General features: G+C 53.4%; 6 pseudogenes and 1 gene segment (V, D, J or C); all 7 read left to right on the top strand.

Moving 5' to 3' along the window:
- The first annotated feature begins 15 nt into the window (after positions 1–15).
- On the top strand, positions 16–2,771 carry LOC308549774 (immunoglobulin lambda constant 3 pseudogene; annotated as a pseudogene). The gene is made up of 3 exons: positions 16–82; positions 902–1,012; positions 2,289–2,771. The product of its transcript is annotated as an immunoglobulin lambda constant 3 pseudogene (transcript).
- Positions 2,772–3,162: 391 nt separating this feature from the next.
- LOC308549773 (immunoglobulin lambda constant 3 pseudogene) lies at positions 3,163–6,206 on the top strand (annotated as a pseudogene). The gene is made up of 3 exons: positions 3,163–3,180; positions 4,396–4,435; positions 5,724–6,206. The product of its transcript is annotated as an immunoglobulin lambda constant 3 pseudogene (transcript).
- Positions 6,207–7,714: 1,508 nt separating this feature from the next.
- LOC308549772 (immunoglobulin lambda constant 3 pseudogene) lies at positions 7,715–9,644 on the top strand (annotated as a pseudogene). The gene is made up of 2 exons: positions 7,715–7,886; positions 9,165–9,644. The product of its transcript is annotated as an immunoglobulin lambda constant 3 pseudogene (transcript).
- Positions 9,645–11,139: 1,495 nt separating this feature from the next.
- LOC308549771 (immunoglobulin lambda constant 3 pseudogene) lies at positions 11,140–19,858 on the top strand (annotated as a pseudogene). Its single transcript, XR_014000665.1, has 4 exons — positions 11,140–11,169; positions 11,234–11,273; positions 12,562–12,892; positions 19,821–19,858. The product of XR_014000665.1 is annotated as an immunoglobulin lambda constant 3 pseudogene (transcript).
- Positions 14,668–19,908, top strand: LOC308549770 (immunoglobulin lambda constant 3 pseudogene; annotated as a pseudogene). Its single transcript, XR_014000664.1, has 3 exons — positions 14,668–14,725; positions 16,023–16,353; positions 19,821–19,908. The product of XR_014000664.1 is annotated as an immunoglobulin lambda constant 3 pseudogene (transcript).
- LOC308550068 (immunoglobulin lambda constant 3-like) lies at positions 18,132–19,979 on the top strand. The segment is given in 2 exons: positions 18,132–18,191; positions 19,489–19,979.
- Positions 19,980–21,036: 1,057 nt separating this feature from the next.
- LOC308549769 (immunoglobulin lambda constant 3 pseudogene) lies at positions 21,037–23,406 on the top strand (annotated as a pseudogene). The gene is made up of 3 exons (XR_014000663.1): positions 21,037–21,060; positions 21,614–21,653; positions 22,958–23,406. The product of XR_014000663.1 is annotated as an immunoglobulin lambda constant 3 pseudogene (transcript).
- The last annotated feature ends 259 nt before the right edge of the window (positions 23,407–23,665 follow it).

The following is a 23,665-nucleotide window of genomic DNA, read 5'->3' as shown; positions in this document are numbered from 1 at the left end:
AATTGGGGTAAGGTCATGCTCATAGTGACCCTAGCAGTGGCCTGGGACTTTCATCCTGAAGATTCTCAACACCTGAAGTCAGGTCAGGGTGAGAAATTTTATGGTTGGTTTTGGATGGAGCAGGTGATGTCAGCCCCCAGGATGTGAAGGACAGTGGAGGGAACTTGATGACTTGGAGAGGACCGCAACCTGGACACACAATAGGCATCCAGTGATGCCTCAGGGAGGGCATATCAACTGGATTTCAGGAGTAAAGTAAGGGAAGGTCAGACTAGCTCAGAGCAGGGTGATTGTGGCCTGTGGGTTCCAGCAAGGTCATGCTTCCCTGGTGACACAGCACACCCAGACCACTCTACCCATGGCAGGGATGGCAGGTTATATTCCCAAGGCCACCCTAAAGTACATGCTGGCAGTTCATAAACGACCAACCTGACATCACCCAGTATAGACCCAAACTAGACTGTCCCTGGGGAAGATAAGCCTGGGCCCCTGATTCCATCCTTTAGGACACAGGTAGGTACCAGTGACTCGGTAACCTGGCCAGCCTGCCTCTCCCTGGAAAGGGAGGGCCTGGGGGCTTAGGGAATACAAGCTGTCCCACCTTCATGCTCTCACCGAAGTTAGGGTTGTTTGGACATAAGAGAGGAGTGCCTTCCATTCCCATGGAGGCTCAGTGGCAGTGACACAAATGCCCTCCAAACTGACCCTAAATCCCAGGAGACAATAGGAGAAACAGCATATCTGACATCTAATCCCTTGGGGAAAATTGCTTTTCACAATCTTGTTGCTGTACAGAGCTCTGTGTCATCTATCCTGTAATCTGGGGGATGGGGACAGTGAGTGTGGCCCTTCCAGGGCCTACCCCAGATTTGGGCAGTTACCCAGGCTTCCCCCATCACAGCTGCAGGTGGGGGGCTCAGGGGTGGGGCAGGGCCTCCCAGAGACAGGTTTTTGTATGAGCCTGTGTCACAGTGTGGTGTGTTCGGCGGAGGGACCCAGCTGACCGTCCTAGGTGAGTCTCTCCTTCCCCCTCTTTCCCTGCTCTCCCAGACATCCTGGCCATTTTCTGCTAATTTGCTCTTTTTCTGGGTCTTGCCTTAGCTGTGGCTAAGCTTTCACGGAGAAACCCAGCCCTTGGGGCCATGAGCTCTTCCCATGTCTGATCTTACTGTCCTTTTGCCCCTGCTGGTCACCATAAGCCCTTTGCCTCTGACCCCAGGGAAGGAGGAATGGACAGGGTGACCTATGAACTCTTCTGTCTGTCTGCCTGGGTCAGGCTGGATGCTGGACAGATTCTGCTCTGTCTCCCCTTATGGGCTCTTGTGGGGCCAGATTTCTTTCTGGGGGTCACTAGTGGCCCTGACCCTAAGGGGAAGAGGGGTAAGAAGCAGCGAGAGGGTCACCACGAGAATATTTTAAACTGACGCTAAACTTTCTGTTCCAGGCTAGACATGCCCGGGTCAGAGTGCAGGGAAGGTCCCAGGACCGTGGGGCTCATGAGCAAGCACCAGGAGTGTGCAGGGTGGAGGGACCCCCGGGGCCTGCATAGAGCTCCGTGCAGGGCCCTGATCCAGCCTGGACCCAGGGAGCCCTGCAGGAGGGAGTCACAGGAGAGGAGATGGGGCTAGAGGAAGGGTCAGGGAAGGACAGGGCATGAGGACAAGGGGAGCTCCTGGGTCTCTGCAGGAAAAACATCTTCCCCCAAGGAAATGCAGAGTGTATGGCATGAAAGCTCTAGTGATGACCAGTTTGGGGAGATGCCATTAACTGTACAGTGAGAGAACCAAAGACAGACAGGCTTCTCCAGTCAGCAAAAATCCTGCCAGTTAGAGAGGGTGCAGGAGAGTTGGATATGTGGGGGCGACCCTTTAAGGAAAATACTCAAAATCCTGTAGCACAAATGGATCAGCACAGAAATGTCCACAGATTGACCGAATAAGTAGTTACAGAGCTCAGATGATCCTTTGTGGGGACAAATAGACAAATAGACAAAGACAAACCCTGTCAGAATACCAGGTAGAGGGAGAGCCTAAAGGGTGACAGTCAGGTGTGTGAGACTGAAAGGGGTCCAAAAGGAGAGGGGACGGCAGGTGTTTCTCAGGAAAATAGGGAGGTGCTTCTGGAACACTCCAAACTGCACTTCATGGCATGGCTTCTTAGACCCAGAGTGGTCCCTGACCTAGGCATCCTGACAGGATCAGGGCGCTGCACCCACACTGAGACTGAGGTCAGGGGCTTTCAGGGCGGATACTGAGCCTCTGACCTCCTTTCCCTCCCGCACCCCACAGGTCAGCCCAAGTCCGCACCCTCAGTCACTCTGTTCCCGCCATCCAGAGAGGAGCTTGACAAGAACAAGGCCACACTGGTGTGTCTGGTCAGTGACTTCTACCCCGGCAGCGTGACGGTGGCCTGGAAGGCAAATGGCAAGCCTGTCACCCAGGGCGTGGAGACCACCAAGGCCTCGAAACAGAGCAACAACAAGTACGCGGCCAGCAGCTACCTGAGCCTGAGCTCGAAAGCAGAGTGGAGCTCTGTCAGCAGCTTCAGCTGCCAGGTCACGCACGACGGCAACACTGTGGAGAAGACAGTGGTGCCCTCAGAGTGTTCGTAGGACCCTGAGTCCCCCACGTCTGGGGGCTCCCCTCAGCCGGACACTCCATTCCCGGCTCTCCCTCTGCCCTGAGACCGCTGCCTGGTCTGCTCAGACTGGGCAGGTCTTGCTCCCTCCCCGTTTCTACTTCTCCTAAATAAAGTCTAATCATTTATCATCTGACATTTCTCATGTGTGTGCTGTGTTCTGGAAGGGTCTCTAGGTTAAAGGTCAGTAACGAAGGGCAGGAGAGCAGTGACATGGGATGGATCTACCTCTGGTCCCCTCAGCCTGAATCAGGGCCAATGCCAGTGGGAGCCTTGCCGCAGAGCAGGAACCTCTGGTGGGCTGACCCTTGGGACACAGTTCATTTCAGCTGGGAAGGGACAAGGGCTGACTAAGTGGGATCCAGAGACCTGAGGGGAAATCAGGGAACTATGAAGAGCCTCCCAGGGGGGTACCAGGAGGTTTCCAGTGGCTACACATGGAAATAATGGGCCAGGAAAACACTGAGCCAAGGCCATGGTCTTGGGGAACAGACATTGAACTTCCCTGTTTCATCAAGGAACCCAATGGGGCCCCATTACCAGGTGAAGGTCTTGTGGTTGCCCCTCACCTCAGAGACCTAGAATGTTCTTAACAGTGCATCCCATATTACATTTTTCAAGCTCTGACAATGCATGTTTGCTAAGTGAAGAACCTGACAAGTCTTTAAGCGGAGAAAATGTTTATTATCACATAGCCTAACAATCCCCTGTCATGTTCACGCCCCTGAGCAACTCAGGGAGCCTGGAGCACTTTATGACATGGCTAATCGTGCCAGCAACATGGGGTGAGGCTGAGCCACAAAGAAGCTCTGTTTATGTTCTGATAGACCTGGGTCAGGGTCAGACTCAAGGTGACAGTAGCAGGGGCCTGGGGCTTTCATCGAGAAGAGTCTTAACACCTGAAGTTGGAAAGGGTGAGAGATTTTATGGCTTGTTTATGGATGGAGCAGGTGATGTCAGCCCCCAGGGTGTGAAGGACAGGGAACTGATCTGACGAATTAGAGAGGGCACCCTTCTGGGCACAGAATGGGCATCCAGTGATGCCTCAGGGAGGGCATATCAACTGGAATTGTGGAGTTAAGTAAGGGCAGGTCAGACTAGCTCAGAGCAGGATGAGTGTGGCCTGTGGGTTACAGCAAGGTCCTGCTTCCCTGGTGACACAGCACCCCAAGACCACTCTACCCATGGGTGGGATGGCAGTGGGTATTCTTATGGTCACCTGAAAGTCTGGTTGGCAATCCGTACAGGATCACCCTGAAGTCAGCCAGTACAGGCCCAAACTAGGCAGTCACTGGGGAAGATAAGCCTGACCCCCTGACCGGATCCTTTCCAACAGGAAGCTGACAGTGACTCCATACACAGGAAACCTGCCTCTCCCTGGAAGGGGGGAGTGGGGGGGAATACATGCCGCCCTCCCCTCCTGGTCTTACCAAGGAGTTAGGGTTGTTTGGACATAAGAGAGGTGCGCCTTCCATTTCACAGAACCTCAGTGGCAGTGACACAAGTGCCCTCCAAACTCATCCCAAATCCCAGGACACAGTAGTAGAAACAGCATATCAGGCAGGAAACGCCTTGTATCACAGTCTGTGTCTTCTACCTTGTAATCTGCTGGGGTGGGTGAGCAGTGAGCATGCCCCTTGCAGACCTCACAACAGCCAGAGGCCATGCCCAGGCTTCCCCCATCACAGCTGCAGGTGGGGGCTCAGGGGTGGGGCAGGGCCTCCCAGAGACAGGTTTTTGTATGAGCCTGTATCACAGTGTTGGGTGTTCGGCGGCGGGACCCAGCTGACCGTCCTAGGTGAGTCTCTTCTTCCCCCTCCTTCCCTGCTCTCCCAGACATCCTGGTCATTTTCTGCTAATTTGCTCTTTTTCTGGGTCTTGTCTCAGCTGTGGCTAAGCTTCCACCCAGGATCCTAGCCCTTGAGAACCTGAGCTCTTCCCATGTCTGATCTTACTGTCCTTTTGCCTCTGCTGGTCACCATAAGCCCTTTACCTCTGACCCCAGGGAAGGAGGAATGGACAGGGTGACCTATGAACTCTTCTGTCTGTCTGCCTGGGTCAGGCTGGATGCTGGACAGATTCTGCTCTGTCTTCCCTTATGGGCTTTTGTGGGACCAGATTTCTTTCTAGGGGTCACTAGTACCCCCTTTTTTAAGGGGAAGAAACAATAAGGGTGCACTGAGGGTGGAACCACCTGAATATTTTGGAAGGACCCAGAGCTTTGGGCCAAGGCTAGAGATGCATGTGTCAGAGTTCAGGAAAGCTCCTGGGGAACTTGGCGCTCATGAACAGGGACACGAATGTTGCAGGAGTGGAGAGACCCCCAGGGCCTGCATAGAGCTCCATGCAGAGTCCTGAGCCAGCCTCGGACCCAGGGAATGTTGCAGGAGGAAGGACACCGGGAGGGGAGGAGATTGGGCTAGAGGAAGGGTCAGGGAAGGACAGGGCATGAGGACAAGGGGAGCTCCTGGGTCTCTGAAGGAAGAACATCCTCCCCCAAGGAAACACAGAATCTATGGCTTGAAAGCTCTAATGATGACCAATTTGGGGAGATGTCATTAACTGTAGAATGAGAGACCCAAGGACAGGCAGATAGACTTCTCCCATCAGCAAAAATCCTAACCAGTTAGAGAGGGTGCAGGAGAGTTAGATATGTGCGTGCGACCGTTTAAGGAAAATACTCTAAACCCTGTAGCACTAATGGATCAGGTCAGAAATGTCCACAGATTGACCCAGTAAGTTGTTAGAGAGCTCAGATGATCCTTTGTGGGGACAAACAGACAAATAGACAAAGACAAACCCTGTCAGAATACCAGCTAGAGGCAGAGCCACGAGAGTGATAGTCAAGTGTGTGACTGAAGGGGGTCCAAAAGGAGAGGGGATGGCAGGTGTTTCTCAGGAAAATACGGAGGTGCTTTTGGAACACCCCAAAGTGCACTTCATGGCATGGCTTCTTAGACCCAGAGTGGTCCCTGACCTAGGGATCCTGACAGGATCAGGGCGCTGCACCCACATTGAGACTGAGGTCAGGGGCTTTCAGGGCGGATACTGAGCCTCTGACCTCCTTTCCCTCCCGCACCCCACAGGTCAGCCCAAGTCCGCACCCTCAGTCACTCTGTTCCCGCCATCCAGAGAGGAGCTTGACAAGAACAAGGCCACACTGGTGTGTCTGGTCAGTGACTTCTACCCCGGCAGCGTGACGGTGGCCTGGAAGGCAAATGGCAAGCCTGTCACCCAGGGCGTGGAGACCACCAAGGCCTCGAAACAGAGCAACAACAAGTACGCGGCCAGCAGCTACCTGAGCCTGAGCTCGAAAGCAGAGTGGAGCTCTGTCAGCAGCTTCAGCTGCCAGGTCACGCACGACGGCAACACTGTGGAGAAGACAGTGGTGCCCTCAGAGTGTTCGTAGGACCCTGAGTCCCCCACGTCTGGGGGCTCCCCTCAGCCGGACACTCCATTCCCGGCTCTCCCTCTGCCCTGAGACCGCTGCCTGGTCTGCTCAGACTGGGCAGGTCTTGCTCCCTCCCCGTTTCTACTTCTCCTAAATAAAGTCTAATCATTTATCATCTGACATTTCTCATGTGTGTGCTGTGTTCTGGAAGGGTCTCTAGGTTAAAGGTCAGTAACGAAGGGCAGGAGAGCAGTGACATGGGATGGATCTACCTCTGGTCCCCTCAGCCTGATTCAGGGTCAATGTTTGTGGGAGCCTTGACTCAGAGCAAGAACCTTTGCTGGGGTGACTCATGGGACACAGTTTCAGCTGGGAAGGGACAAGGGCTGAGTAAGAGACATCCAAGCCCTTCGGGGAAATCGGGGGAAAATGGAGAGGGTGCCAGGAGGGCACCAGTGGCTACACATGAAAATATTGGGAAAGAAAACACTGAGCCAAGCCGAAGGTCTTTGAGAAGGACATTGAACTTCCCTGTTCCATTAAGGAACCCAATGGGGCCCCATAACCAGGTGAGGGGTGTGTGGTTGGCCCGTCACCTTGGAGCCCTGAAAAGCTTTAAACAATGCATCCCACAGTACATTTATCAAACTTTGACAATGCATGTCACCTAAGTCATGACACTGAGAAGACTGGGAACAGAGAAACTGTTTAATATCTTACAGCCTAAAAATTGTTCACATCCCTAGGCAATTCAGGGAGCCTGGACCACTCTTTGAGACATGGCTAATGGTGCTGGGAACATGGGGTCAGGCTGAGGCACAAAGACTCTCACTTTCTGTTCTCATAGGCCTGGGCAAGGTCAGGGTCCTAGTGACCTAGCAGTGCCCAGAGACTTTCATCCTTAAGAGTCTCAACACCTGAAGTCAGGTCAGGGTGAGACATTTTATGGTTGATTTATGGATGGAGCAGGTGATGTCAGCACCCAGGATGTGAAGGACAGTGGAGGGAACTTGATGACTTGGAGAGGACCGTGACCTGGACCCACAATAGGCATCCAGTGATGCCTCAGGGAGGGCATATCAATTGGATTTCAGGAGTAAGGTAAGGGCAGGTCAGACTAGCTCAGAGCAGGGTGAGTGTGGCCTGTGGGTTCCAGCAAGGTCATGCTTCCCTGGTGACACAGCACACCCAGACCACTCTACCCATGGCAGGGATGGCAGGTTATATTCCCAAGGTCACCCTAAAGTACATGCTGGCTGTTCATAAACGACCACCCTGACATCACCCAGTATAGACCCAAACTAGACTGTCCCTGGGGAAGATAAGCCTGGGCCCCTGATTCCATCCTTTAGGACACAGGTAGGTACCAGTGACTCAGTAACCTGGCCAGCCTACCTCTCCCTGGAAAGGGAGGGCCTGGGGGCTTAGGGAATACAAGCTGTCCCACCTTCATGCTCTCACCGAAGTTAGGGTTGTTTGGACATTAGAGAGGAGTGCCTTCCATTTCCATGGAGGCTCAGTGGCAGTGACACAAATGCCCTCCAAACTGACCCTAAATCCCAGGAGACAATAGGAGAAACAGCATATCTGACATCTGATCCCTTGAGGAAAATTGCTTTTCACCATCCTGTTGCTGTACAAAGCTCTGTGTCATCTATCCTGTAATCTGGGGGATGGGGACAGTGAATGTGGCCCTTGCAGGGCAGACATCAGATTTGGGCAGTTACCCAGGCTTCCCCCATCACAGCTGCAGGTGGGGGGCTCAGGGGTGGGGCAGGGCCTCCCAGAGACAGGTTTTTGTATGAGCCTGTGTCACAGTGTGTTGTGTTCGGCGGAGGGACCCAGCTGACCGTCCTAGGTGAGTCTCTCCTTCCCCTCCTTCCCTGCTCTCCCCAGACATCCTGCAAATTTTCTGCTAATTTGCTCTTTTTCTGGGTCGTGTCTCAGCTGTGGCTAAGATTTCACTGAGAAACCCAGCCCTTGGGACCCTGAGCTCTTCCCATGTCTGATCCTACTGTCCTTTTGCCTCTGCTACTCACCATAAGCCCTTTGCCTCTGACCCCAGGGAAGGAGGAATGGACAGGGTGACCTATGAACTCTTCTGTCTGTCTGCCTGGGTCAGGCTGGATGCTGGACAGATTCTGCTCTGTCTCCCCTTATGGGCTCTTGTGGGGCCAGATTTCTTTCTGGGGGTCACTAGTGGCCCCCACCCTAAGGGGAAGAGGGGTAAGAAGCAGTGAGGGGGTCACCACGAGAATATTTTAAAGTGACCTAAACTTTCTGGTCCAGGCTAGAGATGCCCAGGTCAGAGTGCAGGGAAGGTCCCAGGACCGTGGGGCTCATGAGAAAGCACCATGAGTGTGCAAGATGGAGGGACCCCCGGGGCCTGCATAGAGCTCCATGCAGAGTCCTGATCCAGCCTGGGCCCAGGGAGCCCTGCAGGAGGAAGTCACAGGGGAGGAGATGGGGCTAGAGGAAGGGTCAGGGAAGGACAGGGCATGAGGACAAGGGGAGCTCCTGGGTCTCTGCAGGAAAAACATCCTCACACAGGGAGATGCAGAGTGTATGGCATGAAAGCTCTAGTGATGATATTTTGACAGGATGGCATTAACTGTGGAGTGAGAGACCCAAGGACAGACAGACAGACTTCTCCAGTCAGCAAAAATCCTGCCAGTTAGAGAGCGTGCAGGAGAGATGGATTTGTGGAGGCGATCCTTTAAGAAAAATACTCTAAACCCTGTAGCATAAATGGATCAGCACAGAAAGGTCCACAGATTGACCCAATAAGTAGTTGGAGAGCTTAGAAGATCCTTTGTGGGGACAAACAGACAAATAGACAAAAACAGACACTGTCAGAATACCAGGTAGAGGGAGAGCCTAAAGGGTGACAGTTAGGTGTGTGAGACTGAAGGGGGTCCAAAAGGAGAGGGGATGGCAGGTGTTTCTCAGCAGAATAGGAAGGTGCTTTTGGAACACCCCAAATTGCACTTCATGGCATGGCTTCTTAGACCCAGAGTGGTCCCTGACCTAGGGATCCTGACAGGATCAGGACGCTGCACCCACACTGAGACTGAGGTCAGGGGCTTTCAGGGCGGATACTGAGCCTCTGACCTCCTTTCCCTCCCGCACCCCACAGGTCAGCCCAAGTCCGCACCCTCAGTCACTCTGTTCCCGCCATCCAGAGAGGAGCTTGACAAGAACAAGGCCACACTGGTGTGTCTGGTCAGTGACTTCTACCCCGGCAGCGTGACGGTGGCCTGGAAGGCAAATGGCAAGCCTGTCACCCAGGGCGTGGAGACCACCAAGGCCTCGAAACAGAGCAACAACAAGTACGCGGCCAGCAGCTACCTGAGCCTGAGCTCGAAAGCAGAGTGGAGCTCTGTCAGCAGCTTCAGCTGCCAGGTCACGCACGACGGCAACACTGTGGAGAAGACAGTGGTGCCCTCAGAGTGTTCGTAGGACCCTGAGTCCCCCACGTCTGGGGGCTCCCCTCAGCCGGACACTCCATTCCCGGCTCTCCCTCTGCCCTGAGACCGCTGCCTGGTCTGCTCAGACTGGGCAGGTCTTGCTCCCTCCCCGTTTCTACTTCTCCTAAATAAATTCTAATCATTTATCATCTGACATTTCTCATGTGTGTGCTGTGTTCTGGAAGGGTCTCTAGGGTAAAGGTCAGTAACGAAGGGCAGGAGAGCAGTGACATGGGATGGATCTACTTCTGGACCCCTCAGCCTGAATCAGGGCCAATGCCAGTGGGAGCCGAGACCCAGAGCAGGAACCTCTGGTGGGCTGACCCCTGGGACACAGTTCATTTCAGCTGGGAAGGGACAAGGGCTGACTAAGTGGGATCCGGAGCCCGGAGGCAAATGAGGGAAAAATGAAGAGGTTCCAAGGAGGGAAGCAGGGGCTACAGATGAAACCAAGGCCAAGGTCTTTGGGAAAGACATTGAACTTCCCTGTTTAATCAAGGAACCCAACGGGGCCCCATTACCAGGTGAGGGGTTTGTGGTTGCCCCTCACCTTAGAGACGTGGAAATTTCTGAACAATGCATTTCAAAGTACATTTGTCAAACTCTGACAGGCATGTTTGCTAAGTAATGGACCTGACAGTCCTAGAGCAGAAACACTGTTTATTATCACATAGCCTAACAATTCCCCTATCACGGTCACACCCTTGAGCTACTCAGGGAGCCTGGAGCTCTTTATCACATGGATACGGTTGCTGGGTACATGGCCGAGGTTGAGGCACAAAGAATCTCTGTTTATGTTCTGATAGCCCTGGGTCAGGGTCAGACTCAAGGTGACAGTACCAGGGGCCTGGGGCTTTCATCGAGAAGGGTCTTAACACCTGAAGTCGGAAAGGATGAGACATTTTTATGGTTGGTTTATGGATTGAGCAGGTGATGTCAGCCCCCAGGATGTGAAGGACAGGGGAGTGACCTGATGAATTAAAGCTGGCACTTTTTTGGGCACAGAATGGGCATCCAGTGATATCTCAAGGAGCGCATATCAACTGGAATTCTGGAGTTAAGTAAGGGCAGGTCAGACTAGCTCGGAGCAGGATGAGTGTGACCTGTCGGTGACAGCAAAGTCATGCTTCCCTGGTGACACAGCACCCCAAGACCACTCTACCCATGGGTGGGATGGCAGTGGGTATTCTTATGGTCACCTGAAAGTCTGGTTGGCAGTCCGTACAGGACCACCCTGAAATCAGCCAGTACAGGCCCAAACTAGGCAGTCACTGGGGAAGATAAGCCTGACCCCCTGACCGGATCCTTTCCAACAGGAAGCTGACAGTGACTCCATACACAGGAAACCTGCCTCTCCCTGGAAGGGGGGAGTGGGGGGGAATACATGCCGCCCTCCCCTCCTGGTCTTACCAAGGAGTTAGGGTTGTTTGGACATAAGAGAGGTGCGCCTTCCATTTCACAGAACCTCAGTGGCAGTGACACAAGTGCCCTCCAAACTCATCCCAAATCCCAGGACACAGTAGTAGAAACAGCATATCAGGCAGGAAACGCCTTGTATCACAGTCTGTGTCTTCTACCTTGTAATCTGCTGGGGTGGGTGAGCAGTGAGCATGCCCCTTGCAGACCTCACAACAGCCAGAGGCCATGCCCAGGCTTCCCCCATCACAGCTGCAGGTGGGGGCTCAGGGGTGGGGCAGGGCCTCCCAGAGACAGGTTTTTGTATGAGCCTGTATCACAGTGTTGGGTGTTCGGCGGCGGGACCCAGCTGACCGTCCTAGGTGAGTCTCTCCTTCCCCCTCCTTCCCTGCTGTCCCAGAATTTTGGGCAATTTTCTGCTATTTTTGCTCTTTTTCTGGGTCTTGTCTGAGTCTGTGGCCAAATTTCAACCAAGGGTCCTAGCCCTTGGGACCCTGAGTTCTTTCTATCCCTCTTCTTACTGTCCTACTTCCTCCATTGGTCACTATTATTCCTCCACTGGTCACCTCTGACCAAGAGATAGAGGATTGGACACGACCTACTATCTGTCTGCTGGGTCATGCTGGATTCTAGACGTGCTCTGTGCTGTCTTTCCCTATAGGCTCCTGTGGGACCAGATTTAATTCTGGGGGTCACTAGTTACCCCCTTTTTAAGGGGAAGAGACGATAAGGGTGCACTCGGGAGGGGGAAGACCTGAATATTTTGGAGGGACCCAGAGCTTTGGGCCAAGGCTAGAGATGCACGTGTTAGAGTTCAGGGAAGGTCCTGGGGACTTTGGGGCTCATGAACAAGGACCAGGAATGTTGCAGGAGTGGAGGGACCCCGGGGCCTGCATAGAGCGGCCATGCAGAGTCCTGAGCCAGCCTGGGACCCAGGGAATGTTGCAAGAGAAAGGACTCGGGGGGCGGGGGAGATGGGACTATTGGAAGGGTCAGGGAAAGACAGGGTATGAGGACAAGGGGAGCTCCTGGGTCTCTGAAGGAAGAACATCCTCCCTCAAGGAAATGCAGAATCTATGGCCTGAAAGCTCTACTGATGACCAGTTTGGGAAGATGCCATTAACTGTAGAGTGAGAGACCCAAGGACAGGCAGACAGACTTCTCCCGTCAGCAAAAAATTCTAAACAGTTAGAGAGGGTACAGAAGAGTTGGATATGTGGGGGCAACCCTTTAAGGAAAATACTCTAAATCATGTAGCACAAATGGATCAGGTCAGAAATGTCCACAGATTGACCCAATAGGTCATTAGAGAGCTCAGATGATCCTTTGTGGGGACAAACAGACAAATAGACAAAAACAGACCCTGTCAGAATACCAGCTAGAGGCAGAGCCTAAAGGGTGACAGTCAGGTATGTGAGACTGAAGGGGGTCCAAAAGGAGAGGGGATGGCAGGTGTTTCTCAGGAAAATAGGGAGGTGCTTCTGGAACACCCCAAACTGCACTTCATGGCATGGCTTCTTAGACCCAGAGTGGTCCCTGACCTAGGGATCCTGACAGGATCAGGGCGCTGCACCCACATTGAGACTGAGGTCAGGGGCTTTCAGGGCGGATACTGAGCCTCTGACCTCCTTTCCCTCCCGCACCCCACAGGTCAGCCCAAGTCCGCACCCTCAGTCACTCTGTTCCCGCCATCCAGAGAGGAGCTTGACAAGAACAAGGCCACACTGGTGTGTCTGGTCAGTGACTTCTACCCCGGCAGCGTGACGGTGGCCTGGAAGGCAAATGGCAAGCCTGTCACCCAGGGCGTGGAGACCACCAAGGCCTCGAAACAGAGCAACAACAAGTACGCGGCCAGCAGCTACCTGAGCCTGAGCTCGAAAGCAGAGTGGAGCTCTGTCAGCAGCTTCAGCTGCCAGGTCACGCACGACGGCAACACTGTGGAGAAGACAGTGGTGCCCTCAGAGTGTTCGTAGGACCCTGAGTCCCCCATGTCTGGGGGCTCCCCTCAGCCGGACACTCCATTCCCGGCTCTCCCTCTGCCCTGAGACCGCTGCCTGGTCTGCTCAGACTGGGCAGGTCTTGCTCCCTCCCCGTTTCTACTTCTCCTAAATAAAGTCTAATCATTTATCATCTGACATTTCTCATGTGTGTGCTGTGTTCTGGAAGGGTCTCTAGGTTAAAGGTCAGTAACGAAGGGCAGGAGAGCAGTGACATGGGATGGATCTACCTCTGGTCCCCTCAGCCTGAATCAGGGCCAATGCCAGTGGGAGCTTTGCCCCAGAGCACGAACTTTTCCTGGGGTGACCCCTGGGACACAGTTCGTTTCAGCTGGGAGGGGACAAGGGCTGAGGAAGAGACATCCAGAGCCCTGAGGGAAAATCAGGGAACAATGAAGAGGGTCTCAGGAGAGCACCAGTGGCTAGAGATGAAAATATTGGGAATAAAAACATTGACCCAAGGCCAAGGTCTTTGGGAAAGACATTGACCTTCCCTGTTCCATTAAGGAACCCAATGGGGCCCCATTACCAGGTGAGGGGTGCATGGTTGGCCCGACACCTTGGAGACATGGAAAGCTTTGAACAATGCATCCCATAGTACATTTGTCAAACTTTGACACTGCATGTCAGCTAAGTCATGACACTGAGAAGACCGGGAGCAGAGAAACTGTTTAATATCTTACAGCCTAAGAATTGCTCACATCTCTGAGCAACTCAGGGAGCCTGGAACACTCTTTGAGACATGGCTAATGGTGGTGGGAAAATGGGGTGAGGCTGAGGCACAAAGACACTTTCTGTTCTCATAAATTGGGGTAAGGTCATGCTCATAGTGACCCTAGCAGTGGCCTGGGACTTTCATCATTAAGAACCTCAACAAGTGAAGTCAGGTCAGGGTGAGACATTTTATGGTTGATTTATGGATGGAGCAGGTGATGTCAGCACCCAGGATGTGAAGGACAGTGGAGGGAACTTGATGACTTGGAGAGGACCGTGACCTGGACACACAATAGGCATCCAGTGATGCCTCAGGGAGGGCATATCAACTGGATTTCAGGAGTAAAGTAAGGGCAGGTCAGACTAGCTCAGAGCAGGGTGAGTGTGGCCTGTGGGTTATAACAAGGTCATGCTTCCCTGGTGACACAGCACACACAGACCACTCTACCCATGGCAGGGATGGAAGATTATATTCCCAAGGTCACCCTAAAGTACATGCTGGCAGTTCATAAACGACCACCCTGACATCACCTAGTATAGACCCAAACTAGACTGTCCCTGGGGAAGATAAGCCTGGGCCCCTGATTCCATCCTTTAGGACACAGGTAGGTGCCAGTGACTCAGTAACCTGGCCAGCCTGCCTCTCCCTGGAAAGGGAGGGCCTGGGGGCTTAGGGAATACAAGCTGTCCCACATTCATGCTCTCACCGAAGTTAGGGTTGTATGGACATAAGAGAGGAGTGCCTTCCATTTCCATGGAGGCTCAGTGGCAATGACACAAATGCCCTCCAAACTGACCCCAAATTCCAGGAGACAATAGGAGAAACAGCATATCTGACATCTAATCCCTTGGGGAAAATTGCTTTTCACAATCTTGTTGCTGTACAGAGCTCTGTGTCATCTATCCTGTATCTGGGAGATGGGGACAATGAGTGTGGCCCTTCCAGGGCCTACCCCAGATTTGGGCAGTTACCCAGGCTTCCCCCATCACAGCTGCAGGTGGGGGCTCAGGGGTGGGGCAGGGCCTCCCAGAGACAGGTTTTTGTATGAGCCTGTGTCACAGTGTTTATGTGTTCGGCGGAGGGACCCAGCTGACCGTCCTAGGTGAGTCTCTCCTTCCCCTCCTTCCCTGCTCTCCCAGACATCCTGGCCATTTTCTGCTAATTTGCTCTTTTTCTGGGTCTTGCCTCAGCTGTGGCTGAGCTTTCACTGAGAAACCCAGCCCTTGGGACCCTGAGCTCTTCCCATGTCTGATCTTACTCTCCTTTTGCCTCTGCTGGTCACCATAGGCCCTTTGCCTCTGACCCCAGGGAAGGAGGAATGGACAGGGTGACCTATGAACTCTTCTGTCTGTCTGCCTGGGTCAGGCTGGATGCTGGACAGATTCTGCTCTGTCTCCCCTTATGGGCTCTTGTGCGACCAGATTTCTCTCTGCGGGTCACTAGTGGCCCCCACCCTAAGGGGAAGAGGGGTAAGAACCAGTGAGGGGGTTACCATGTGAATATTTTAAAGTGACCCTAATCTTTCTGGTCCAGGCTAGAGATGCCCGGGTCAGAGTGCAGGGAAGGTCTCAGGACCTTGGGGCTCATGAGCAAGCACCAGGAGTGTGCAGGGTAGAGGGACCCCGGGGCCTGCATAGAGCTCCATGCTGAGTCCTGATCCAGCCTGGGCCCAGGGAGCCCTGCAGGAGGGAGTCACAGGAGAGGAGATGGGGCTAGAGGAAGGGTCAGGGAAGGACAGGGCATGAGGACAAGGGGAGCTCCTGGGTCTCTGCAGGAAAAACATCCTCACACAGGGAGATGAGGAGTGTATGGCATGAAAGCTCTAGTGATGATATTTTGACGGGATGGCATTAACTGTGGAGTGAGAGAAATAGATGGACAAACAGATAGACTTCTGTTGATCATCAAAACCCTATCCAGTTCGAGACGGTGCAGGAGAGATAGATTTGGCAGAGGGGGGACTGACCCCTTAAGCCAAATAATCTACAGCCCCCAGCACAAATGGGTGAGGTCAGAAATGTCCATGGATTGGCCAAAAAGGGGGTCAGAGACCTCAGATGATCCATTGTGGGGACAAACAGAGAAGACAAGAACAGACCCTGTCAGAATACTAGGTAGAGGCAGAGCCACAGTGGTGACCGTCAGGTGTGTGTGGCTGAAGGGGGTCCAAAAGGAGAGGGGATGGCAGGTGTCCAGGCTCAGGGTTTCTCAGAAAAATAGGAAGGTGCTTTTGGAACACCCCAAATTGCACTTCATGGCATGGCTTCTTAGACCCAGAGTGGTCCCTGACCTAGGGATCCTGACAGGATCAGGACGCTGCACCCACATTGAGACTGAGGTCAGGGGCTTTCAGGGCGGATACTGAGCCTCTGACCTCCTTTCCCTCCCGCACCCCACAGGTCAGCCCAAGTCCGCACCCTCAGTCACTCTGTTCCCGCCATCCAGAGAGGAGCTTGACAAGAACAAGGCCACACTGGTGTGTCTGGTCAGTGACTTCTACCCCGGCAGCGTGACGGTGGCCTGGAAGGCAAATGGCAAGCCTGTCACCCAGGGCGTGGAGACCACCAAGGCCTCGAAACAGAGCAACAACAAGTACGCGGCCAGCAGCTACCTGAGCCTGAGCTCGAAAGCAGAGTGGAGCTCTGTCAGCAGCTTCAGCTGCCAGGTCACGCACGACGGCAACACTGTGGAGAAGACAGTGGTGCCCTCAGAGTGGTCGTAGGACCCTGAGTCCCCCACGTCTGGGGGCTCCCCTCAGCCGGACACTCCATTCCCGGCTCTCCCTCTGCCCTGAGACCGCTGCCTGGTCTGCTCAGACTGGGCAGGTCTTGCTCCCTCCCCATTTCTACTTCTCCTAAATAAATTCTAATCATTTATCATCTGACATTTCTCATGTGTGTGCTGTGTTCTGGAAGGGTCTCTAGGGTAAAGGTCAGTAACGAAGGGCAGGAGAGCAGTGACATGGGATGGATCTACTTCTGGTCCCCTCAGCCTGAATCAGGGCCAATGCCAGTGGGAGCTTTGCCCCAGAGCAAGAACTTTTCCTGCGGTGACCCCTGGGACACAGTTCGTTTCAGCTGGGAGGGGACAAGGGCTGAGGAAGAGACATCCAGAGCCCTGAGGGAAAATCAGGGAACAATGGAGAGGGTGTCAGGAGAGCACCAGTGGCTAGAGATGAAAATATTGGGAATAAAAACATTGACCCAAGGCCAAGGTCTTTGGGAAAGACATTGACCTTCCCTGTTCCATTAAGGAACCCAATGGGGCCCCATTACCAGGTGAGGGGTGCATGGTTGGCCCGTCACCTCGGAGACATGGAAAGCTTTGAACAATGCATCCCATAGAACATTTGTCAAACTTTGACACTGCATGTCAGCTAAGTCACGACACTGAGAAGACCGGGAGCAGAGAAACTGTTTAATATCTTACAGCCTAAGAATTGCTCACATCGCTGAGCAACTCAGGGAGCCTGGAACACTCTTTGAGACATGGCTAATGGTGGTGGGAACATGGGGTGAGGCTGAGGCACAAAGACATTCACTTTCTGTTCTCGTAAATTGGGGTAAGGTCATGCTCATAGTGACCCTAGCAGTGGCCTGGGACTTTCATCATTAAGAACCTCAACAAGTGAAGTCAGGTCAGGGTGAGACATTTTATGGTTGATTTATGGATGGAGCAGGTGATGTCAGCACCCAGGATGTGAAGGACAGTGGAGGGAACTTGATGACTTGGAGAGGACCGTGACTTGGACACACAATAGGCATCCAGTGATGCCTCAGGGAGGGCATATCAACTGGATTTCAGGAGTAAAGTAGGGGCAGGTCAGACTAGCTCAGAGCAGGGTGATTGTGGCCTGTGGGTTATAGCAAGGTCATGCTTCCCTGGTGACACAGCACACACAGACCACTCTACCCATGGCAGGGATGGAAGATTATATTCCCAAGGTCACCCTAAAGTACATGCTGGCAGTTCATAAACGACCACCCTGACATCACCTAGTATAGACCCAAACTAGACTGTCCCTGGGGAAGATAAGCCTGGGCCCCTGATTCCATCCTTTAGGACACAGGTAGGTACCAGTGACTCAGTAACCTGACCAGCCTGCCTCTCCCTGGAAAGGGAGGGCCTGGGGGCTTAGGGAATACAAGCTGTCCCACCTTCATGCTCTCACCGAAGTTAGGGTTGTTTGGACATAAGAGAGGAGTGCCTTCCATTTCCATGGAGGCTCAGTGGCAATAACACAAATGCCCTCCAAACTGACCCCAAATTCCAGGAGACAATAGGAGAAACAGCATATCTGACATCTAATCCCTTGGGGACAATTGCTTTTCACAATCTTGTTGCTGTACAAAGTTCTGTGTCATCTATCCTGTAATCTGGGGGATGGGGACAGTGAGTGTGGCCCTTCCAGGGCCTACCCCAGATTTGGGCAGTTACCCAGGCTTCCCCCATCACAGCTGCAGGTGGGGGCTCAGGGGTGGGGCAGGGCCTCCCAGAGACAGGTTTTTGTATGAGCCTGTGTCACAGTGTTAATGTGTTCGGCGGAGGGACCCAGCTGACCGTCCTAGGTGAGTCTCTCCTTTCCCTCCCTCCCTGCTCTCCCAGACATCCTGGCCATTTTCTGCTAATTTGCTCTTTTTCTGGGTCTTGCCTCAGCTGTGGCTGAGCTTTCACTGAGAAACCCAGCCCTTGGGACCCTGAGCTCTTCCCATGTCTGATCTTACTCTCCTTTTGCCCCTGCTGGTCACCATAAGCCCTTTGCCTCTGACCCCAGGGAAGGAGGAATGGACAGGGTGACCTATGAACTCTTCTGTCTGTCTGCCTGGGTCAGGCTGGATGCTGGACAGATTCTGCTCTGTCTCCCCTATGGGCTCTTGTGCGACCAGATTTCTCTCTGCGGGTCACTAGTGGCCCCCACCCTAAGGGGAAGAGGGGTAAGAACCAGTGAGGGGTTTACCATGTGAATATTTTAAAGTGACCCTAAACTTTCTGGGCAAGGCTAGAGATGCCCGTGTCAGAGTGCAGGGAAGGTCTCAGGACCTTGGGGCTCATGAGCAAGCACCAGGAGTGTGCAGGGTGGAGGGACCCCCGGGGCCTGCATAGAGCTCCATGCAGAGTCCTGATCCAGCCTGGGCCCAGGGAGCCCTGCAGGAGGAAGTCACAGGAGAGAAGATGGGGCTAGAGGAAGGGTCAGGGAAGGACAGGGCATGAGGACAAGGGGAGCTCCTGGGTCTCTGCAGGAAAAACATCCTCACACAGGGAGATGCAGAGTGTATGGCATGAAAGCTCTAGTGATGATATTTTGACGGGATGGCATTAACTGTGGAGTGAGAGAAATAGATGGACAAACAGACAGACTTCTGTTGATCATCAAAACCCTATCCAGTTCGAGACGGTGCAGGAGAGATAGATTTGGCAGAGGGGGCACTGACCCCTTAGGCCAAATAATCTACAGCCCCCAGCACAAATGGGTGAGGTCAGAAATGTCCATGGATTGGCCAAAAAGGGGGTCAGAGACCTCAGATGATCCATTGTGGGGACAAACAGAGAAGACAAGAACAGACCCTGTCAGAATACTAGGTAGAGGCAGAGCCACAAGGGTGACCGTCAGGTGTGTGTGGCTGAAGGGGGTCCAAAAGGAGAGGGGATGGCAGGTGTCCAGGCTCAGGGTTTCTCAGAAAAATAGGAAGGTGCTTCTGGAACACTCCAAATTGCACTTCGTGGCATGGCTTCTTAGACCCAGAGTGGTCCCTGACCTAGGGATCCTGACAGGATCAGGACGCTGCACCCACATTGAGACTGAGGTCAGGGGCTTTCAGGGCGGATACTGAGCCTCTGACCTCCTTTCCCTCCCGCACCCCACAGGTCAGCCCAAGTCCGCACCCTCAGTCACTCTGTTCCCGCCATCCAGAGAGGAGCTTGACAAGAACAAGGCCACACTGGTGTGTCTGGTCAGTGACTTCTACCCCGGCAGCGTGACGGTGGCCTGGAAGGCAAATGGCAAGCCTGTCACCCAGGGCGTGGAGACCACCAAGGCCTCGAAACAGAGCAACAACAAGTACGCGGCCAGCAGCTACCTGAGCCTGAGCTCGAAAGCAGAGTGGAGCTCTGTCAGCAGCTTCAGCTGCCAGGTCACGCACGACGGCAACACTGTGGAGAAGACAGTGGTGCCCTCAGAGTGTTCATAGGACCCTGAGTCCCCCACGTCTGGGGGCTCCCCTCAGCCGGACACTCCATTCCCCGGCTCTCCCTCTGCCCTGAGACCGCTGCCTGGTCTGCTCAGACTGGGCAGGTCTTGCTCCCTCCCCGTTTCTACTTCTCCTAAATAAATTCTAATCATTTATCATCTGACATTTCTCATGTGTGTGCTGTGTTCTGGAAGGGTCTCTAGGGTAAAGGTCAGTAACGAAGGGCAGGAGAGCAGTGACATGGGATGGATCTACCTCTGGTCCCCTCAGCCTGAATCAGGGCCAATGCCAGTGGGAGCCTTGCCGCAGAGCAGGAACCTCTGGTGGGCTGACCCTTGGGACACAGTTCATTTCAGCTGGAAAGGGACAAGGGCTGACTAAGTGGGATCCAGAGCCCAGAGGCAAATGAGGGAAAAATGAAGAGGGTCCCAGGAGGGCACCAGTGGCTACACATGGAAATAATGGGCCAGGAAAACATTGAGTCAAGACCGTGGTCTTGGGGAACAGACATTGAACTTCCCTGTTTCATCAAGGAACCCAATGGGGCCCCATTACCAGGTGACGGTCTTGTGGTTGCCCCTCACCTCAGAGACCTAGAATGTTCTGAACAGTGCATCCCATACTACATTTTTCAAACTCTGACAATGCATGTTTGCTAAGTGAAGAACCTGACAAGTCTTTAAGCAGAGAAAATGTTTATTATCACATAGCCTAACAATCCCCTGTCATGTTCACGCCCCTGAGCAACCCAGGGATCCTGGAGCACTTTATGACATGGCTAATCGTGCCAGCAACATGGGGTGAGGCTGAGGCACAAGGAAACTCAGTTTCTGTTCTTATAGACCTGGTCATAGTCAGGGTCAAGGTGACCCTAGCAGTGGCCTGGGACCTCCATCACGAAGAATCTCAGCACCGGAAGTCAGGACCGGGTGAGACCATTTTTGGTTGGTTTATGGATGGAGCAGGTGATGTCAGCCCCCAGGGTAAGAAGGACATGAGAGTGAACTTGATGAATTAGAAAGGCCGCCATTCTGGGCACAGAATGGGCCTCCAGTGATGTCTGGATTGGGGGAGCATATCAGCGGGATTTCAGGAGTAAGTTAAGGGCAGGTCACACTAGTTCACAACAGAGGAGTGTGGCCTGTGGGTTCAAGCAAGGTCATGCTTCCCTGGTGACACAGCACCCCCAGACCACTCTACCCATGAGAGGGGTGGCACTCTACCCATGGTCACCCTACAGTACATGCTGGTAATTCGTATAGGACCACCCTGACAACAGACCCCAACTAGGCTCTCACTGGGGAAGATAAGCCTGGACCCTGATTTGATTTTTTAGGACGTAGGAAGTTGCCAATGGTCTGTACACAGGCCAGCCTGCGTCCCCCTGGAAGGGGCAGGGGGGGTCAGGGAGTACATGCTGCCCTCTCCTATGATTTCACCGAGGAGATGGAGTTGTTTGGACATACAGGAAGCATCATATCCATTTCCATGGACCCTCACTTGCAGTGACACAAATGCCCTCCAAACTCATCCCAAATCCCAGGAGACAAGAGTACAAGCAGCATATCAGACACCAAATTCCTTTGGGAAATTTGCTTCCCACAATCCCGTTGCTGCACAAAGCCCTGTGTCATCTATCCTGCAATCTGCTGGGGGGCGGGGCCAGTGAGTGTGTCCCCTGCAGGGCCTTTGCCAGCCTGGGAAATTGGCCCAGGCTCCCACCATCACAGCTGCAGGTGGAGGGGCTCAGGGGTGGGGCAAGACCTCCCAGAGACAAGTTTTTGTAAGAGCTTGTGTCACAGTGTTATCCTTTCGGTGGAGGGACCCAGCTGACCGTCCTAGGTGAGTCTCTCCTTCCCCTTCCTTTCCTACTCTGCCAGCTGTTGGGGCAATTTTCTGCTATTTTTGCTCTTTTTCTGGGTTTTGGGTCAGCTTATTGCCTAGTTTTCACCTGGGATCCCAGATTTTGGGACCCCAAGGTCTTCTCCCTCTTAATGTCCAATTTGCCTCTGCTGGTCAACATCAAGCCTTCACCTCTGACCTCAGACACAAAGGCATGAACAGGTTCACCTGTGGACTCTTCTGTCTGTCTGCCTGGGTCATGCTGGATTCTAGACAATTCTGTTCTGTCTTCCCTTATGGGCTCCTGTGGGACCAGATTTATTTCAAGGGGTCACTCGTGGCTCCTATCCTAAGGGGAAGAGAGGAAAGGGGGCACTGAGTGGGTGACCATGTGAATATTTTGTAGTGACCCAGAACCCTCTGGGCCAAGGCTAGAGACGCATGGGTCAGAGTTCAGGAAGGTCTTGGGACTGTGGGGCTCATGACCAAGGACCAGGAACTTTGCAGGGCGGAAGGGTTCCCCGGGGACTGCATAGAGCTGCCATGCAGAGTCCTGAGCCAGCCTGAGACACAGGGAACCCTGCAGGAGAAAGGGCACAGTGGGAGGAGATGGTGCTAGAAGGAGGGTCAGGGAAGGACAGGGTATGAGGACAAGGTGCACTCCTGGGTCTTTGCAGGACAAACATCCTCACACAAGGAAACAGAATCTATGGCAAAAAGCTCTAGTGATATGACAAATTTGCAGGGATGGCATTAATTGTAGAAATGAGAGAGACCCAAGGACAGACAGACAGACTTCTGTTTGCTCAGCACAAAAGGTACCCAGTTAAGGACAGTGCAGGAGAAATAGACTTGGGGGTGTAGGGAAAAACTTACCGATTAGGGCAAAGACCCTAAAGCCCCCAGCACAATAGGATCAGGTCAGAAATGTCCTATATTCACCCAACAGGAAGGCAGAGAGCTCAGATCATCCTTTGTGGGGAGAAAGAGACAGACAGACAAACACAGACCTTGTCAGAATACAAGGAAAAGGCAGAGCCAAGAGGGTGGCAGTCAGATGTGTGTGTGGGTCCAAAAGGACAGGTGATGGCAGGTGTCCAGGCTCAGGGTTTCTCAGGAAAATAGGGAGGTGCTTTTGGAACACCCCAAATTGCACTTCATGGCATGGCTTCTTAGACCCAGAGTGGTCCCTGACCTAGGGATCCTGACAGGATCAGGACGCTGCACCCACACTGAGACTGAGGTCAGGGGCTTTCAGGGCGGATACTGAGCCTCTGACCTCCTTTCCCTCCCGCACCCCACAGGTCAGCCCAAGTCCGCACCCTCAGTCACTCTGTTCCCGCCATCCAGAGAGGAGCTTGACAAGAACAAGGCCACACTGGTGTGTCTGGTCAGTGACTTCTACCCCGGCAGCGTGACGGTGGCCTGGAAGGCAAATGGCAAGCCTGTCACCCAGGGCGTGGAGACCACCAAGGCCTCGAAACAGAGCAACAACAAGTACGCGGCCAGCAGCTACCTGAGCCTGAGCTCGAAAGCAGAGTGGAGCTCTGTCAGCAGCTTCAGCTGCCAGGTCATGCACGACGGCAACACTGTGGAGAAGACAGTGGTCCCCTCAGAGTGTTCGTAGGACCCTGAGTCCTCTCACCCTCAGGGAGCTAGAGCCTCAGGACCCCCAGAATGATCTTCCTGCCCCAACACCCATTCTTTTTTCTCCCTGCACCTAATCAACTCTCAATAAAATGTTCTTATTGTCAATCAGATATCATACTCCGCTCATTTTTGTTTATGCCCTTTGGCCTTGAACTCAACTATCCCCAAAGGTGAACACAATCCTTTTGAACCTGTGGGAAAGGGTCCAGTGAAAGAGTCTTTATGTTTCCCTGAAGGGGTTCGCTCTCACCCAGAGTTGCCCAAACAGTGTTCCAGAACCCGATAGGTGGAGCACAACCCAGGAGAGTGCACTTCTCTCACCTTCATTAATATTGCTTTTCTCCTGTGGCCCATGTCCAACC

The sequence above is a fragment of the Miniopterus schreibersii genome (assembly GCF_964146895.1).
Source record: "Miniopterus schreibersii genome assembly, chromosome: 20".
Taxonomy (NCBI): domain Eukaryota; kingdom Metazoa; phylum Chordata; class Mammalia; order Chiroptera; family Miniopteridae; genus Miniopterus; species Miniopterus schreibersii.
The sequence above is the reverse complement of the archived record's forward strand: the minus strand, read 5'-3'. Positions and strand labels throughout refer to the sequence as shown.